Here is an 18,721-nt window from a genome sequence, read left to right on the forward strand (position 1 = left end):
TGATTGTTGGCCAAGAGCTTGGCTGGGGGTGTTGACCGGTGTGCCTGTGGCTTCAGCATGACCGTTTCAGGGTAGTCAAACTTACATGGCAGCTGGCTTCCCTTAGAGTAAGCATCCCAAGAAGACCTGATGGAAGCTGCATGACCTCTCTGACTTGGGTTTGTCGCTTTCACACTTGGTCAAAAACAGTCACAGTCCCAACCAGATTTAAGGGGAGGGGAAATACCAACCCCCTGCAGTGGGAGGAGTGTCAGAATTTGCAGGTACAATTTTTGGGTTTTTGTTTTTTGACTAGTATTTATTCTCTCAGTGCAGATATGTTTTGAGACCACTAAGGTCTTGAAATTCATAGGCTAACTAGTTACTTGTTCATTTTCTCACTTACCAGCATACGCTTGATTTAGCCAAAAGGCCATGAAACAATCACTTACCTGCAAGAGATTTTGTTGTCTCTTTTGTGCCAGACATGTATTTAAATAAGTGGAGAGAACGAAGATGAAAAGACGCCCTATCCTCAAGATGCTCTTCTGGTGGGGAGGTCTACGCAGGTATAAAGGGGGAGAAACTTTTTTCATATGTTCCACTTCTATGTCAGACACTTTATGTAGGTACCTAAGTTTAAATTATTCTCACCATTCACTACTCCTAGCCATATGCTGCAGCATGGAAATAAAGAGAATGATCTATATAGTAGAAGGCAGTTGGATATTGTTTTATTTATTTTTGAGTAGGCTCTATGCCCAGCATGGGGCTCGAACTCATGACCCCAAGGTTAAGAGTTGCACGCTCCACTGACAGCCAGCCAGATGGCCCTGGATATTGTTTTAAATGGAGATTTGTGTGGAGATTTAACGAGCAGTGCACTCAGCAATAATACATGTGACAGATAGAAAGGAAGCAGGATTAGACAGAGGGGAAGTTGACGTTTGATGTTACAACAGAGGTCTCAGCCATTCCATGAAATGGCCCTTCAGAGTTGTCCCAAATTGACGGAAGGGGGCCAAGCCTCTTTGTCCCACTGGATATTGGCTGTCTCTAGTGGAGTGGGGGGAAGGGTGGGCGTAAACTTGGATGAGGCATCTCCTTCAACTGAGGACAATTCCGAGAAAGGGATACAGTTCATGAGCCTGTAAGAAAGCTGGGGGAGCAGCAAGGGCCTCGACTCTGGAAGGGGTGTCTGTGGCGTACCACACAGTCCAAAACCGGACGTTCACATGAAGCTCAGGGAGGACTGCTGGGCTTGCGGTGTTTATTTGGGCATCGTTAGCATATAGGTAACAGCTGAAGTCATGGGCATCAGTAAGATTGTCCAGGGAGCATACAGAAGAGGGGGAATCTGAGGCCGCACCTCGGAGAATACCAGGATTCAGGGCTGAGCACAAGAGTTCATGAAAGAGACTAAGGACAGGAAAGAAGATACTCTGAAAAACAAAGGTTTGGGGGCAGAGGAGAGTATTGAGTCCACAGTGCAAGTAGATGGATCACCCTTGGCAGGAGGATTTTCTTTTCCTCTGAAACCAGACGGAGAGTAGGGCATCTGGTGTCACCCTGCTGTTTGCTGTGCTGTGAGTAAAAAGAACCTGGCTTGGGGGCACCTGGGTGGCTCAGTCGTTAAGGTGTCTGCCTTCGGCTCAGGGCGTGATCCCAGGGTCCTGGGATCGAGCCCCACATCAGGCTCCTCCGCTATGAGCCTGCTTCTTCCTCTCCCACTCCCCCTGCTGTGTTCCCTCTCTCGCTGGCTGTCTCTCTGTCAAATAAATAAATAAAATCTTAAAAAAAAAAAGAACCTGGCTTGGGGTGTCTGGCTGGCTCAGGCGGTAGAGCATGGGACTCTTGATCTTGGGGTTGTGAGTTCAAGGCCCATGTTGGTCATAGAGCTTAAAAAAAATTTTTTTTTTTTAAAGAACCTGTCTTATTTGGATCCATTGAGTTTCATTTTTAGCACATATGGAATTTTGGCCAGCTAATGAGCTTTCTTGTTTCGTCATCTTCCTTGGAGTCTTGTTACTCCTTGCCATCCTCCACAAGATTGGAGCTCTCTTTTATCATATTTAAAGTTCATTTTTTAAAAGATCTTATTTATTTGTGAGAGTGAGAGAGATATCAGGAGCGGGGGAGGGGTGTAGGCTATAGAGGGAGAAGCAGACTCCCCACTGAGCAGGGAGCCCGATGTGGGGCTCAATCCCGGGACCCTGGGATCATGACCTGAGCCGAAGGCAGCCGCTTAACTGACTGAGCCACCCAGGCGCCCCTAAAGTTCATTTCTTATAGACAGCATATTGAATCTTGCTTTTTCAGCCAATTCGACAGTCTTTATTTTTCAATTGGAGTCCACTTCAGGCCATATGTTTAATGTAATTAGCAATATGGTTAGACTTAAGTCTCCTATCTTATGTGTTTTCTATTCTGTTGTTTCTTTTCCCTCTTTTCCTGCTATCCTTTGGATAAATTGAATACTTTTAGTATTCCATTTTATTCTTTCTACTGACTTATTAGTTACTCCTCAGTTTGTCTTAGTGCTTGCTCTAAAGATTCAGTAGCACCTTTAACTTACCACTCTTTACTGACAATTACATACCACTTCACATAGAAGTCGGAACCTGAACACACCTTTTCCCCATCCTTTGTGTTATTGTCATACTTTATTTCTACTTGTGTTATAACCCCTAGAAATGCATTATTTTTTTTTAAAGAATTTATTTATTTGACAGAGATAGAGACAGCCAGCGAGAGAGGGAACACAAGCAGGGGCAGTGGGAGAGGAAGAAGCAGGCTCATAGCGAAGGAGCCTGATGTGGGGCTCGATCCCATAACGCTGGGATCACGCCCTGAGCTGAAGGCAGAAGCTTAACCGCTGTGCCACCCAGGCGCCCCTAGAAATGCATTATTGTTGCCCAAACACTCAAATATATTTAAAACAAATTCGAAAGTTAGGGAAAATGACATATATATGTATATATGGCCTTTTTTCCAAGAGCTAATTCTAGTGTCTCTGCTGGATGCCCCCGTTGTTGATCGTGTTCTGTTTTAGACGGAACACGAATGTTTCCCGGGTCTGTGCAAGCTCTAGGTTCAACTTACAACTCTTCGGTTGTTCAATTTTAAATAATTGTTCTTTGACCTTGTGGAGTCTCGTTCTGTATGTGCACAGCTCAGTGTTCTGCCACGGATTTTTATACAGATTTCTTTCTCTGCATAGCTCCCTCCATTCTAGTAGTCTGTTCCCCAAATTCCAGCGGCTTCAGCCTCATCAAACACCGTCTCTTTTCCTCAGGGCAGCCAGACTATCATGCTGGGCTTGGGGCCTCCTTCCTTTGCAGTGAGTCGGACAATGCCTCCAGGCAGATTGCTGGACAAGCACTCACCTCGTTTATTACTCTCTCTCTCTCTCTCTCTCTCTCTCTCTCTCTCGGGATCACAGAGCCGCTCGGCCTGTTTGTTATTCACTGACTCGTATCCCTCCCAGATTCATACATGGAAGTCTTATCTTCCAGTACTTATCAGAACGTGACTGTATTTGGAGACAGGGCCTTTCAACAGGTAACGAGGTCATCAGTTTGGGCTCTAAACCGGTAAGACTGGTGTTCTTACAAGAAGGGGAAGAGTTACAGAGGTCGTTCGCAAAGGCTGTGTGAGAACACAGTGGAACAACGCTGTTGGCAAAGCCAAAAAGGGAGGCCTCAGAAGAAATCGAACCTCCTGACCCCTCGATCTTGGACTTCTGGCCTCCGGAATTAGAGAACATTAATTTACGTTGTTTTAGCCATCCAATCTGCGCTATTTCGTTAAAGCGGCTCCAGCAAACTAATGCATCGTGTACAACGGATAGTTGCTTAACACACTTCGCCTAGCTCTCTGGTTGTTCACAGCAGAAGGACAAATCAGCACTAGTCCTCTGAGCTGGAAGCTGAATCCAACAGGTTTGTTTTACCAAAGGACAGAGCAAGTTGGACAAAGTTATAAATATTCACACAAGTCTATTTTACACTGGAAAACATGAGGAATATTTTTTAAAACACAGCTTTTTTAAAGTATAATTGATATACAATAAGCCCACATATTTAAAGTATAAATTTGATACGATCTGACATATGTATGCACCATGAAATCTTCACCACAGTCGACGTAATGAGGGTGCCCATCTCCCCCCAAAATCTTCCTTGAGCCCCTTAGTCCTCTGACTACTGCCCTTCCCCCTATCAGTCTGCAGGCAACCCCTGGTCCGCTTTTCTCCTTAGGTCACTTTCCCCACTCCTTACTCCTTTCCGGGAGCTCCTCCCAGAGGAACTACATACAACCAAGCCCTTGTCTCAGGCTCTGCTTCCATGGAAACAAAACAAAACAAAAAACGAAGAAACTCACCAATTCTGTGTCCAAGAAATGTGATTTGGACATGAAAAGGTTGCTCTCGTATTACTTGTCAGTATCCCTGAATGTCTACAGAGTTCCTAGGACGTGAGACTCACCAATTCAGCCAACGTACGACAGCTTGATTGAAACGTAATCAAGGCCCAATAAAATGTACATATATAAAGTGTATAATTTGGAGAGTTCTGGTAATATGTGCTCATCCATGAAACTACAGCTGCATCGAGATAATAAACATATTTATTACCTCCAAGCGTTCCTGTTGCTCCTTTGTAACCCAGCCTTTTCTCCTCACCCAGGAAACCACTGAGATGTTTTCTGTCACTCTATATTAGTTTGCGTTTTCTCGAGTTTTTTACAAATGAAATAATACAGAGCTTCTTTCATTCAACAAAATTATTTTGAGATTCGTCCATGTGGTTGTGACTGTCGATAGTTGGTTCCTTTTTATTGTGGAGTGAGATTCGTTGTATGGCTATAACGTAATTTGTTTCTTCATTGACCTGCTGATGGGTGTGACAGTTAATTTTATGTGCCAATGTGGGCTAAGAGATGCCTAGAGAGCTGGTAAAACATTACTTTTCGGTGTGTCTTTGAAGATGTTTCCAGAATAGATTAGAATCTGAATTGGTAGACTGAGTAAAAAGATCACCTTCATCAACGCAGTTGGGGATCATCCAATCTGGGGCGGATGTGACCAGAACCCTCTGTTCAGAGAAGACAGAGGAAGGGCGAATTTGCTGTCTGCTTGAGTAGACATACACTCTCGCCCCTGGAGTTCCTCCTGGTTCTTCAAACTCTGATTTATCATCGGCTCCTCTAGGTTTCGAGCCCTTTGTGTTTCCTTTTTCTTTTTCTTTTTCTTTCCTCTTCCTTCCTTCCTTCCTTCCTTCCTTCCTTCCTTCCTTCCTTCCTTCCTTCCTTTTCTTTCTTTCTTTCTTCTTTTTCTCTTTCTTTCTTTCTTCTTTTTCTCTTTCTTTCTTTCTTTCTTTCTTTCTTTCTTTCTTTCTTTCTTTCTTAATTTTTATCTATTTGACAGAGAGAGAGCGAGAGGAGGGAGCAGCAGAGGGAGAGGGAGAGGGAGAGGGAGAAGCAGGCTCAGGGAGCCCGACATGGGGCTCCATCCCAGGACTCTGAGATCGTGACCCGAGCCGAAGGCAGTTACTTAACCGACTGTGCCACCCAGGCACCCTTAAGATTTTATTTTTTATTTATTTATTTATTTATTTATTTTTATTTTATTTTATTTTATTTTTTTTAAAGATTTTATTTATTTATTCGACAGAGAGAGACAGCCAGCGAGAGAGGGAACACAAGCAGGGGGAGCGGGAGAGGAAGAAGCAGGCTCATAGCGGAGGAGCCTGATGTGGGGCTCGATCCCATAATGCCAGGATCACGCCCTGAGCAGAAGGCAGACGCTTAACCGCTGTGCCACCCAGGTGCCCCTATTTTTTAAGTAATCTCTACACTCAGTGTAGGGCTTGAACTCAAACCCTCAGATCAAGAGTCACATACTCTACCAACTGAGCCAGCCAGGCTCCCCAAGTTCTAGTCCCATGTCATTTATAGTGGTGTTTAAATCCATAACTCATAATGAAGTTTATATTCTTTAAATATGTAGATTACATGTAAAATATGGTCTAAAAGTATGTTTTTTTTTGTTGATGAATTCAAGTAGTGTCTTCTGTGAATATGAAGTCTCAGATACAATCATACTTTTCTCAGTTTGAAGATACTCAAGACCCCAGAAAGTAATCAGTTAATTACAAAACAGGATGTATTAGGCCATATATTAAAACTTTTCTTTAAAGATTTTATTTATTTGACAGACAGAGAGAGAGAACAAGCAGGGGGAGCGGCAGGGAGAGGGAGAAGCAGGCTCCCCGCTGAACAAGGAGCTCCACACGGGGCTCGATCCCAGGATGCTGGGATCGTGATCTTAGCTGAAGGCAGACGCCCAACCGACTGAGCCACCCAGGCGCCCCTAGGTCATGTATTAACTCTTCATTGCTCTTAATTTTCTCACAGAAAAAGCCCCTAAGTCTTTCCCTCTGAGCTCTTTAACAATACTTTACGGTAGAATACCAAGCTTGTCAGTTGTTTTGTAAGCTTCCACCAAATCAGAAGCGGTAAAGTAGAAAAAGGGCTGTTTCGGGGCGCCTGGCTGGCTCAGTCAGAAAAGCGTGTGACTCTTGATCTTGAGGCATGAGTCTGAGCCCCATGTTGGGTGTAGAGATTACTTAAATAAAAAGAAAAAAGAAAAGAAAAAAGAAAAAGGGCTGCTTTGATTTAGCATGCCGCAGGTGAGGAGGACCTGCCAAGTGTTGCTTATGGCAAGAGGCTGTTCTCTCTGCAGAGAGTTTCTTGTTTCCTACCAAGGGAACTTCTATTGGCTCTTAGATGTTTGCCTCAAATGTCGCCATTTCTTAATACCGTCTCCAAATCCTTATTTATGACCCCGCCCCTTATCCAGCACCTGAATCAAGTGATTGCCCCTCACAATTCCCATAATGCTTTTAGCAGTTCTTATAAAGCGTATCACATTCGTTTTGTGGGGATGCCTGGGTGGCTCAGCCCATTTGGCGTCTGCCTTTGACTCAGGTCTGATCCCAGGGTCCTGGGACCGAGTCCCACGTGGGGCTCCTTGCTCGGCAGGGAGCCTGCTTCTCCCTCTCCCGGCTGCTCCCCCTGCTGTGCTCTCTCTCTCTGACAAATAAATAGATAAAATCTTTGAAAAAATGTTTTGTGAATGCGTGTGTGTGTTTTCAGGCGACCAGATTATACTCATCTTGTCACCCATAGCCTAGTGCAGTGGCAGGTACTTGTAAGCCCTAAAATATGTGTGTTTAAATGAAATGCAGAGGTAATCAGAGAGAATACAAAACTGGAAAGCAGGTCTGCTAACTCAAATAATAAGTAGTCTGAAGCCATTTGTGTAGGGACAGAATGTCGTCTGTCTGTTACTCAGCTCTGAAGAAGGTACTTTCCACATGTGACGACCAGGTTCTGTGTAGCACCACCTGCTTAAGATGGGCAATCTTTAGTACTTTTTAAAAAGCTTTATTTAATTGTTTTAGAGAGACACAGAGAGAGAGCGTGCACGAGTAGGGGGAGGGGCAGAAGGACAGAATCTTCAAGCAGATTCTGAGCTGAATGCAGAGCCCAACGCAGGGCTCAATCCTACGACCCATGAGATCATGACCTGAGCCACAGTCAAGAGTCGGACACTTAACCGGTGCCCCTGACAAACTTTTAAAGAACTCATTCCAGATATAAAGATTAAAAAGACTTCCCCTTCTGCCCAAGATGAGGCATCAGGAACCAAATTTACCCTACTGCCTAGAACAACCCCCCCAGAGCCCGGGCAACATAACAGAAGTAATGGTTTTCCAGCACTGGACATCAGACAATGAAGGACAATGATTGCTGAGAAACGGGAAACAGATGAGGAGAAACTCCTAATCGTCCCAGCACTGGCCTTGGGAGAGTTGAGGTCAGCCAAGTGTGAGTTAAAGGAGATGCCGCTGAGCATGCCAGGCGGCTAGACTTCATAGGAAAGACAGCTTTACCCAGTGAGACAACCCAGATCCTGGATACAAGAAACGGAAGCAGGGAGTCCTTTAGTGTAAAGCTCTATGTCTACCCTGCTAGGAATTAGGCTGTGTTTACTGTCTCAGGAAGCTGTGGTGTTAGAGGCTAAAATTCCCTTGGTGTCCTTGTTTTCTTTCCCTTGTTGTCTTGGGTATTCCTAGAGACTCCTTAAATGTGGTCTGGGGCTTGCAGTCCTTTAGCTGTAATTCTCTGCTATTACACGGGAACACTACTGAGGTGGTGGTCGGGCCTGGGGGAAGAGGAAGCATTCTGTAGTCCTATGGTTAGGTCTCAATCAGTGAGCCTGAGTTGGGTGTTTTCCTTCCCCTAGGTCTGTTAAGCCTTGGTAAAACCCTAGTCAATTAGGCTCTGGCAAAATGGTTTCCCTTGAGGGCAGGCCTTGTTAGTGAGAACAGAGAGATCTGCAAGTATTTCACAATGGTCACTCCCGCCCTCCTCCTGCTGGAAGCACAGGGGGATTTTTCTCTAGTCTTCTCTTTGAGAACCAGTTGGGATCCTGGGGGTAAAACTCACAAAAGCGTGGAACCTCCCCCTAAGAGCGGGAGGAGGGTGGGCCCCTGGAGTTTTGAACTCTCAAGCTTGTCCACAGTATGAAGTGTTCTACTGGTGCTGGCTTCTGCTGCAGGTTTCTGCTTCTGGGCTTCTGCTCCCAGTCGGCTGTGACTTTTGTCTGTCTCCTTTCGGTCTCTCCAGTTCGGGGGCAGCAGTTTGCCTTCTGACTTCAACTTTCTGATGGATCTAAGAAGAACCGTTGATTGTCAGTACATTTAGCTTTTTCTTGCTGTGGGGACATGAGGGTTGCTCTCCAAACTCTTTGCATGTTGGCCTGGAAACTCTGGATGTTTGTAGAGGTCTCCCTCAACTATTCAGCAGAGTACTAATCAGCCCATGTCTGTGAAGACTCTTTCTGAGGTCGAGATACAACTATTTGGATTAGAGAACAGTGCCCGGTACTCACATCAGGCTGAAAATAGTGCCTGGTCCCACCAACCAGACTAGAAAATCTCATCATTCTCACTGGGAGAATGCTTAGGCAGGTCTTGCCTCAGTCTAATTAGCCCTAGACTGAGCCTTGTTTCAGACCACCAACCTAATTATGAAAACAAGAACAAAAGGATCAAACTATTTACAAGAAATGTAACTGAATCAGAACAAAGATCAAGGAAGTTCCGAAGACTATCCAGTACTCAACAAAGTAAATTCACAATTTCTGCCATTCAGTTGATGATTACTAGGTATGCAAAGGAGAAAAAAATGACCCAGGTCGAAAAAAAAAAACCTCAATGAGAATGCACGCACACATAGAGCTCCCACAGATTATAATTTTATTTTTATTTTATTTTTTTTAAAGATTTTATTTATTTATTTGACAGAGATAGAGACAGCCAGTGAGAGAGGGAACACAAGCAGGGGGAGTGGGAGAGGAAGAAGCAGGCTCATAGCGGAGGAGCCTGATGTGGGGCTCGATCCCAGAACACCAGGATCACGCCCTGAGCTGAAGGCAGACGCTTAACCGCTGTGCCACCCAGATGCCCCCAGATTATAATTTTAAATCCTAAAAACAACTTATCCCGGTAGATTCTATTTTGTTTCTTTGACAAAAGAGAAGTGTCCAGTGACTTGCGTGAGGCTGCCCTGCGAACAGGTGCCGAGTGACCGTCCAAACCCGGCGCAGCTCGCCCCAGAGCTGGGACCTCGTGCACTGCACAGGGCTGTTCCCCACGGTCGCCGCCCTCTGGTCCTTTCTGCAGGAGAGCTGGCACAAGAAGGCGCACTGTCCTCTTGTTTGACTTCAGTCGGGAACGTGTGTGTCTACAGATGTCCACATGTCCTCAAAGGACTGAGAAAAAGCTGAAGTATTGATTTTTTTTTTTAAAGATTTTATTTATTTATTCGACAGAGAGAGACAGCCAGCGAGAGAGGGAACACAAGCAGGGGGAGTGGGAGAGGAAGAAGCAGGCTCATAGCGGAGGAGCCTGACGTGGGGCTCGATCCCAGAACGCCGGGATCACGCCCTGAGCCAAAGGCAGACGCTTAACTGCTGTGCCACCCAGGAGCCCCCTAAAAAAATATTTTTTTAAGTCATTTCTACACCTAATATGGGGCTCAAACTCAAAACTCCAAGATCCAGAGTTGCACACTCTACTGATGAGCCAGCCAGGAGCCCCTAAAGGAATGTTCTAAAAATACAAGAGAGAAAATAAAAGACATGAAGTGATCGTATAGCATGGTGGCTTGGGCAGTCCAGTTTATGCCTGTTGTCCCAAGGTTAGTACTTATAGTTACTACTAATAACTTAATTGTTGCTATAAGTGTCCCAGGATGGACAATAAATTAGTCATCCTAGTCATAGAGGATTTGATAAAAAGTTCTAACATTTGTTTAATTAGAGTCTTAGAAGAGATTGCAGCAAAATTAATATTTGAAGAGGTAATTGCTGATAATTTTTTTCTGAGAATTTTTTTTTAAAGATTTTATTTATTTATTTGACAGAGATAGACAGCCAGTGAGAGAGGGAACACAAGCAGGGGGAGCGGGAGAGGAAGAAGCAGGCTCCTAGCAGAGGAGCCTGATGTGGGGCTCGGTCCCAGAACGCTGGGATCACACCCCGAGCCAAAGGCAGACGCTTAACGACTGTGCCACCCAGGTGCCCCTGAAGTATTGATTTTTGAATTACAAATAAATTTTAAGGAGTAGGTGAATTGGCAAATATGGAATCCACGAATAGTCTTAAAAGTATCTTTATGCCATCCTCATTTTTGAAAAGATTTTGTTTATTTATTTGAGAGAGAGTGTGCAAAAGTGGGGGTGAGGGGTGGAGAGGGGCAGGAGAGGGAGAAGCAGACTCCCCACTGAGCAGGGAGCCTGACTCCATCCCAGGATCTGAGATCATGACCTGAGCTGAAGGCAGACGCTTAACCAACTGAGCCGTTCAGGCGCCCCTATGCCAGCCTCATTTTTGAAGGGTATTTTTCACTGGATATAGAATTCTAGGTTGTCAGTTATTTTATTTGTTTTTAAATATTTATTTATTTACTTTTAGAGATGGGCGAGGGGCAGAAGAGAATCTTTCAAGCAGACTCTCTGATGAGTCAGGAGCCCAGTGCTGGGTGGGGGCGGGGGGAGTGCAGGATGGGGGGGAAGATGGGGGTAAGGCTTCATCCCAGGACCCTGAGATCATGACCTCAGCCAAAATCAAGAGTCCCAGCTTAACTGACTGAGCCACTCAGGCACCCCAGAATGTTTGATTTCTTCAATCTCTGAATTAATGTCTTTCTTCATTAAAAAATTCTCAGGGGGCACTTGAGTGGCTCAGTTGGTTAAGCATCTGACTTCAGCTCAGGTCATGTTCTCAGGGTCCTGGGATAGAGCCCCCTGTCGGGCTTCTTGCTCAGCAGGGAGTCTGCTTCTCTCACTCTCCCTCTGCCTGCCGCTCCGCCCCCACCCTCATGCTCACTCTCAAATGAACAAAATCTTAAAAAAAAATAAATGTATTGGTGGACAAATATTTTCTTATATCATTCATTTAAAGTGAATTAAACAGGGGCACCTGGGTGGCTCAGTTGGTTAAGCATTAAGGGTCTGCCTTCAGCTCAGGTCATGATCTCCAGGTCCTGGGATTGAGCCTATGTTGGGCTTCTCCTTCTCCCTCTGCCCCTCCCCCTGCTCATGTTCTCTCTGTCTCTCTTTCAAATAAATAAATAAAATCTTTTAAAAAATTCTCAGAAAGGGGCGCCTGGGTGGTGCAGTCATTAAGCGTCTGCCTTCGGCTCAGGGCGTGATCCCGGCGTTAAGGGATCGAGCCCCACATCAGGCTCCTCTGCTGGGAGCCTGCTTCTTCCTCTCCCACTCCCCCTGCTTGTGTTCCCTCTCTCACTGGCTGTCTATCTCTGTCAAATAAATAAATAAAATCTTTAAAAAAATTCTCAGAAAAAAATTATCAGCAATTACCTCTTCAAATATTAATTTTGCTGCAATCTCTTCTAAGACTCTAATTAAACAAATGTTAGAACTTTTTATCAAATCCTCTATGACTAGGATGACTAATTTATTGTCCATCCTGGGACACTTATAGCAACAATTAAGTTATTAGTAGTAACTATAAGTACTAACCTTGGGACAACAGGCATAAACTGGACTGCCCAAGCCACCATGCTATACGATCACTTCATGTCTTTTATTTTCTCTCTTGTATTTTTAGAACATTCCTTTAGGGGCACCTGGCTGGCTCATCAGTAGAGTGTGCAACTCTGATCTTAGAGTTTTGAATTTGAGCCCCATATTAGGTGTAGAAATGACTTAAAAAAATATTTTTTTAGGGGGCTCCTGGGTGGCACAGAGGTTAAGCGTCTGCCTTTGGCTCAGGGCGTGATCCCGGCGTTATGGGATCGAGCCCCACATCAGGCTCTTCCGCTATGAGTCTGCTTCTTCCTCTCCCACTCCCCCTGCTTGTGTTCCCTCTCTCGCTGGCTGTCTCTATCTCTGTCGAATAAATAAATAAATCTTAAAAAAAAAGACATATTTAAAAAAATATTTTTTAAAAATTGAGATATAATTTACATACCGTCAAACTTAGCGTTTTGTAGTCTATTCACAAGGCTGTAAACCATCACCACTATCTAATTCTGGAACATTGTTTTCATCAGCCCAAAGGAAACTCTACATTGTCATTCCCCATTCCTCCCTGTTCCCAGCCCCTGGCAACCACTACTCTACTGTCTTTTTGGATTTCCTTATTCTGGACATTTCATATAAATGAAATCATATAAATGGGGCCTTTTGTGCCTGGCTTTTGTCACTTAGCATGTTTTCAAGATTCATCCATGTTCTAGCATGTACCACTATCTAATTTCCTTCTTTGGCTGAATAATATTCCACTGTATGCATATACCAATTTTATCTATGTATCAGCCGGTTTGGATTGTTTCCACTTTTTAGCTATTACGAATAGTGATGCTACGAACATGCATGTACGAGTGTCTGAACGGTGTGTTTTCAGTTCTTTGGGATCTATACAAAGAAGCGAGATTCCTCAGTTGTGTGGTAACTTTTTTTTTTTTTTAAAGTATCTTTTTTTTTTTTTTTTTAAGATTTTATTTACTTATTTGACAGAGATAGACAGCCAGCGAGAGAGGGAACACAAGCAGGGGGAGTGGGAGAGGAAGAAGCAGGCTCATAGCGGAGGAGCCTGATTTGGGGCTCGATCCCACAACGCCAGGATCACGCCCTGAGCGGAAGGCAGACGCTTAACTGCTGTGCCACCCAGGCGCCCCTCGTGTGGTAACTTTTTAACATTTTGAGGAGCTGACAAACTTTTCCCCAGTGGCTACACCGTTTTATATTACCAACAGCAATGTACAGGAGGGTTCTAATTTCTCACGTTTATATTTTTAATTTTTTGACTGTGGCCCATCTAGTGAGTCTAAAGTGGTAATTCATTGTGATTTTAATATGTAGTTCCTCGGGGCGCCTGGGTGGCTTTCTCAGTTAAGCATCTGCTTTCGGCTCAGGTCATGACCCAGGGTCCTGGGGTCGAGCCCCGCATCAGGATCCCAGCTCAGCGGGGAGTCTGCTCCTCCCTCTCCTCCATGCTTGTGCTCTCTGTTGCTATCTCGATCTTTCTCTCTCAAATAAATAAAATCTTTAAAAAATATATGTAGTTTCTCAATGACCAATGACATCAAGCCTCTTTTCATATGATTATTAGCTATTTGTGCATCTTTTTGGGAAACATGTTTATTCAAATCCTTTGCTCATTTTTAAAGAAGATTGTACTTATTTATTTGAGAGAGAGAAAGAGACACAAGTGGGGGGAAGGGGGAGGGCCAGAGGGAGAGGGAGAAGCAGACTCCCTGCTGAGCAGGGAGCGTGATGTGGGGCTCGATCCCAGGACCCCAGGATCATGACCTATAGCTGAAGTCAGATGCTTAACCGACAGCCACCCAGCCATCCCTCGAATCCTTTTCTCATTTTAAAACTGACTGTCTCTTTGCTGTTGAGTTATAAGAATCCTTTTTTTTTTAAGTTTTATTTATTTAGGTTATCTTGACGCCCAAAATGGGGCTTGAACTCATGACTTCAAGATCAAGAGTCACACGCTCTTCCAATGGAGCCAGAGAGATGCTTCAAGAATTCTTTACATATTCTGGATAATACACCTTTATTAGATATGATCTGCAAATATTTTCTCCCATTCTGTGTCTTGTCTTTCTGTTGAATTTTTATCTCTATTTTTCTGTGCTTTCTTCAGCATGGTTTCTTCTGATCTAGTTTTCAATACACTAATTTTCTCTAGGGCTTATCTAAACTGCTGTCACTCATTTATCCAGTACATAATTTTACTTACAGTATTTTTCTAGAGGGGCAGAGGAAGGGGGAAAGGGAGAGGCTCTCAGGCAGACTCCCCACTGAGTGTGAAGCCTGACTTGGGGCTCGATCTCACAACCCTGAGATAATGACCTGAGCGGAAACCATAATCAGTTGCTCAAAGGACTGAGCCACCCAGGTGCAACCCCCCCAACAAATTTCTGTTGTTGGTACCTACTTTCCTTCATGTTGTCCTGTATCCTCATACATCTGTTTATGCTTGTAGGTTGATAACTGTATTTCAAAAATTATTTGTAAAAATAATTTTTTAAAAAAGATTTTATTTATTCATTCGACAGAGAGAGAGACAGCCAGCGAGAGAGGGAACACAAGCAGGGGGGTGGGAGAGGAAGAAGCAGGCTCCCAGCGGAGGAGCCCGACATGGGGCTTGATCCCAGAACGCCGGGATCACGCCCTGAGCCGAAGGCAGACGCTCAATGACTGAGCCACCCAGGCGCCCCTGTAAAAATAATTTTTGGACTAGAAATGCTTTCCAAGGATTTTTGTTTAGTTTGCTAGGTACCTAGGGTACTAAAGTTGGGATTGGGGATGTTAATTCCCCTTAATCCAACTTTAGTCTTGACTTGGTGCTTGGCTTCAGGATAGTCAAGGTCTGGTTTATGGGCAGTACACCCTTACTCCTAGACTGTATCCCTTTGCCATTCCAGCCATAAGCTTAGGGGTTTTATTATTTTCTCACTCTTTCTGCCTCTGCCTGCTGCTCCCCCTGCTTGTGCTTCCTCTCTCTCTCTGTGTCAGATAAATAAATAAAATCTTTAAAAAAATAAATTTTTAAAAATGTGTACATTTTTTTGCAATAGAGAGCCCACGAGCGAGCATGAGTGGGGGGAGGGGCAGAGGGACAAGCAGACACCCCACTGAGCAGGGAGCCCAGTACAAGGCTCAATCCCAGGACACTGAGATAATGACCTGAGTCAAAGTCAGATGCTTAAACAACTGTGCCACCAAGGTGCCCCTAAAAATGTCTACTTTTAAAAAATAATTTCCTTGTCATTGAGATATAAACCAACTGCATTATGATCAAAGAATATTGTCTGTATGATACCAATTCTTTGAAATTTGTTGAAACTTGATTTATGTCTTGGTGATCAGTTTTTGTAAATGTTCCATGTGTGCTTGAAAATATGCGTGCTCTAATTTTGGGGTGGAGGTTCGATTTATATCTATCGACTATAACCTCTTGTTGGCATTCTTTAAATATTCTATAACTTTCTTTTTTGTCTGTTCTTTTTTCTTTAAAGATTTTATTTATTTATTTGATAGAGGGAAACAGTGTGAGCGAGAGAGCATGTGAGCATGAGTAGGGGGAGGGGCAGAGGGAGAGGGAGAAGCAGACTCCCCACTGAGCAGGGAGCCCAATGTGGGGCTCGATCCCAGGATCCCAGGATCACAACCCCAGCCGAAGGCAGATGCTTAACTGACTGAGCCACCCCGGTGCCCCTGTTCTTTTTATCTATAATTGAGATGTGTGTTTAATTCTCTAAGTATAATGGTGGATTTGTTAATTTCTTCCAGCAAATATATGTTTTTGTTTCAAATATTTTAAGGCTGTGTTGTTAGGAATGTATAAGCTTAGAATTGTTCTTTCTGGATGGGGTAACTGGGAGATGGACATTAAGGAGAGCGCGTGATATAATGAGCACTGGGTATTATGTAATCACTGACCTCTATCTCTGAAACCAATAATACATAATATGTTAATTAATTGAATTTAAATTAAAAAAAGAATTGTTCTTTCTGATACACTAAATTTATGATCATTTTAAAAAAGATTTATATATTTTAAGAGAGAGAGTGAGCACAGTGGGAGGGGCAGAGGGAGAGAGAGAAACTTTATTAGACTACTTGCTGCTCTCAGATCCCAATGCAGGGCTTGATCTCACGACCTTGATATTATGACCTGAGTGGAAAACAAGAGTTGGAGGCTTAACCGACTGCACCACCCAGGGGCCCCTGAATTTATGATCATTATGTAGTAATATCTTTTTTTGTCCTAAAGCCTATTTTTAGGAATATTAATGTAGTATGGTAGCTCTTATTTATTTTTTTTTAAGATTTTTTACTTATTTATTTTAGAGAGATAGAGAGTGCCAGCAGGGGGGCAGGGAGGGGCAGAAGGAGAGGGAGAGAGAGAATCCCAAGCAGACTCCACACTGAGCACGGAGCTCAATGCAGGGTTTGGTCCCAGGACACTAAGATCATGAACCGAGCAGCAATCAAGAGTTGGACCCTCAACCGACGAGCCACCCAGGTGCCCCGCTATGGCAACTTTTAGATTGTATTTGCTGGCTACTGTATGCCTTTCAACTTTTTAAGTTCAACCTGTTTGGATCTTTGTGTTAGACATGTCTCTTCTGAACAGAACACAGCTAAATTTGTTTGTTTTTTTATATCCACTATGACAGTCTCTCCCTTTTTTAAAATTTAAATTCAAGTTAGTTAATATATAGTGTATTATTAATTTCAGGGTAGAATTTAATGATTCATCAGTTGCATATAACACCCAGTGCTCATTCCATTGAGTGACCTCCTTAATGCCCATCACCCAATTACCCTATCTCCCCACCCACCTCCCCTCCAGCAACCCTGTTTGTTCTCTACCGTTAAGACTTTCTTATGGTTTGTCTCCATCTCCTTTTTAAATTTAATTTTATTTTTCCTTCCTTTCCCCTATGTTCATGAGTTTTGTTTCTTAAATTCCACATATGAGTGAAATCATATGGTATTTGTCTTTCTCTGACTTACTTCCCTTAGCATAATACACTCTAGTTCCCTCCACATCATTACAAATGGCAAGATTTCATTCTTTTTGATGGCTGAGTAATAGTCCATTGTATATATATACCACATGTTATTTATCCATTCATCTGTTGATGGACATCCGGGCTCTTTCCATAATTTGGCTGTTGTGGACATTGCTGCTGTAAACATTGGGGTGCATATGCCCCTTTGAATCACTGTATTTGTATCCTTTGGAGAAATACCTAGTACTGCAATTGCTGGGTCATAGGGCAGTTCTATTTTTAACTTTTTGAGGAACCTCCATACTGTTCTCCAGAGTGGCTGCACCATTTTTCATTCTAACCAACAGTGTAAGAGGTTTCCCCTTTCTCCACATCTTCGCCGACATCTGTTGTTTCCTGAGTTGTTAATTTTAGCCATTCTGACTTGATCCGCCACAACAGTCTCTTTTAATGAACAAGTTGAATTCATGTAGAATTATTGTAATTATTGATATATTTGGATGTTTTATGCCAGTTTGCTTTTCACATAAATTTAACTTAAAAATATCTTTCCTCCCTCTGTTTTTTGCCTTATTTTTCTTTTGCAATGATTTTTTATTTTTTAAATTCCATTTTTTTCTTCTTCTGCTGGTTTTTAAGTTATATACTCTTATTATTTTAGAAGTTTCCCCTGATGTATTAATATGCACACTTAGAATATAAAGTTAGTCAATATTTTAACCCAGTCCCGGAAAAAAACCATGGACCTAGGACACTTTTGTAATCTGATCGCCCCCTCTCAATTACATAGTATTGCTGTCTAGTCTTACTTTTTTTTAACCACAGGAATTAGAAATTATTAATAGTATTTGTTTAAATATACTTGCATATTTACCAATTTCTTAGTTTACCATTATTACTTGCATCTCAGGATTTTTTTGAAATTATTCTTTTCCTTTTTCCTGAGGTATATTCCTTAGTAATTTCTATTTTTTTTTAAAGATTTTATTTGAGAGAGAGAGTGAGAGAGAGCATGAGCAGGGTGGGGTGGGGGCAAATGGAGAGGGAGAAGCAGACTCCTCACTGAGCAGGGAACCCAACGTGGGACTTGATCCCAGGACCTTGGGATCATGACCTGAGCTGAAGGAAGACACTTAACTGACTGAGCCACCCAGGTGCCCCTCCTTAGTGATTTCTTTAGTGAAGACCTCTCAGTGATGAACACTTTGATTCTTCTGAAAAAAATGTTTATCTTGCCATTATTAAAAAAATAGATTCTCTGGATACAGAAATTTGGGTTGATAAAAATTTTCTCTTGGTGCTTAAAAATAGTATTCCATTTATCCTCTGTCCATTGTTGTCATTGAGAAATCTGCTATCAATGTGTCATTCGTTTATACCTGATCTCTTTCTTTCTGGTCTTTTTTTGTCTTTTTATTCTGTATGACACTATAGCTCAGATGTAGGTTTCTTTTTTGTTTCTTTCTTTTTTTTCTCTTTTAAGATTTTATTTATTTATTTGACAGAGATAGAGACAGCCAGCGAGAGAGGGAACACAAGCAGGGGGAGTGGGAGAGGAAGAAGCAGGCTCATAGCGGAGGAGCCTGAAGTGGGGCTCGAACCCAGAACGC

This window comes from Ursus americanus, chromosome 33 (assembly GCF_024610735.1).
Source record: "Ursus americanus isolate L20-20 chromosome 33, mUrsAme1.1.p, whole genome shotgun sequence".
NCBI lineage: Eukaryota > Metazoa > Chordata > Mammalia > Carnivora > Ursidae > Ursus > Ursus americanus.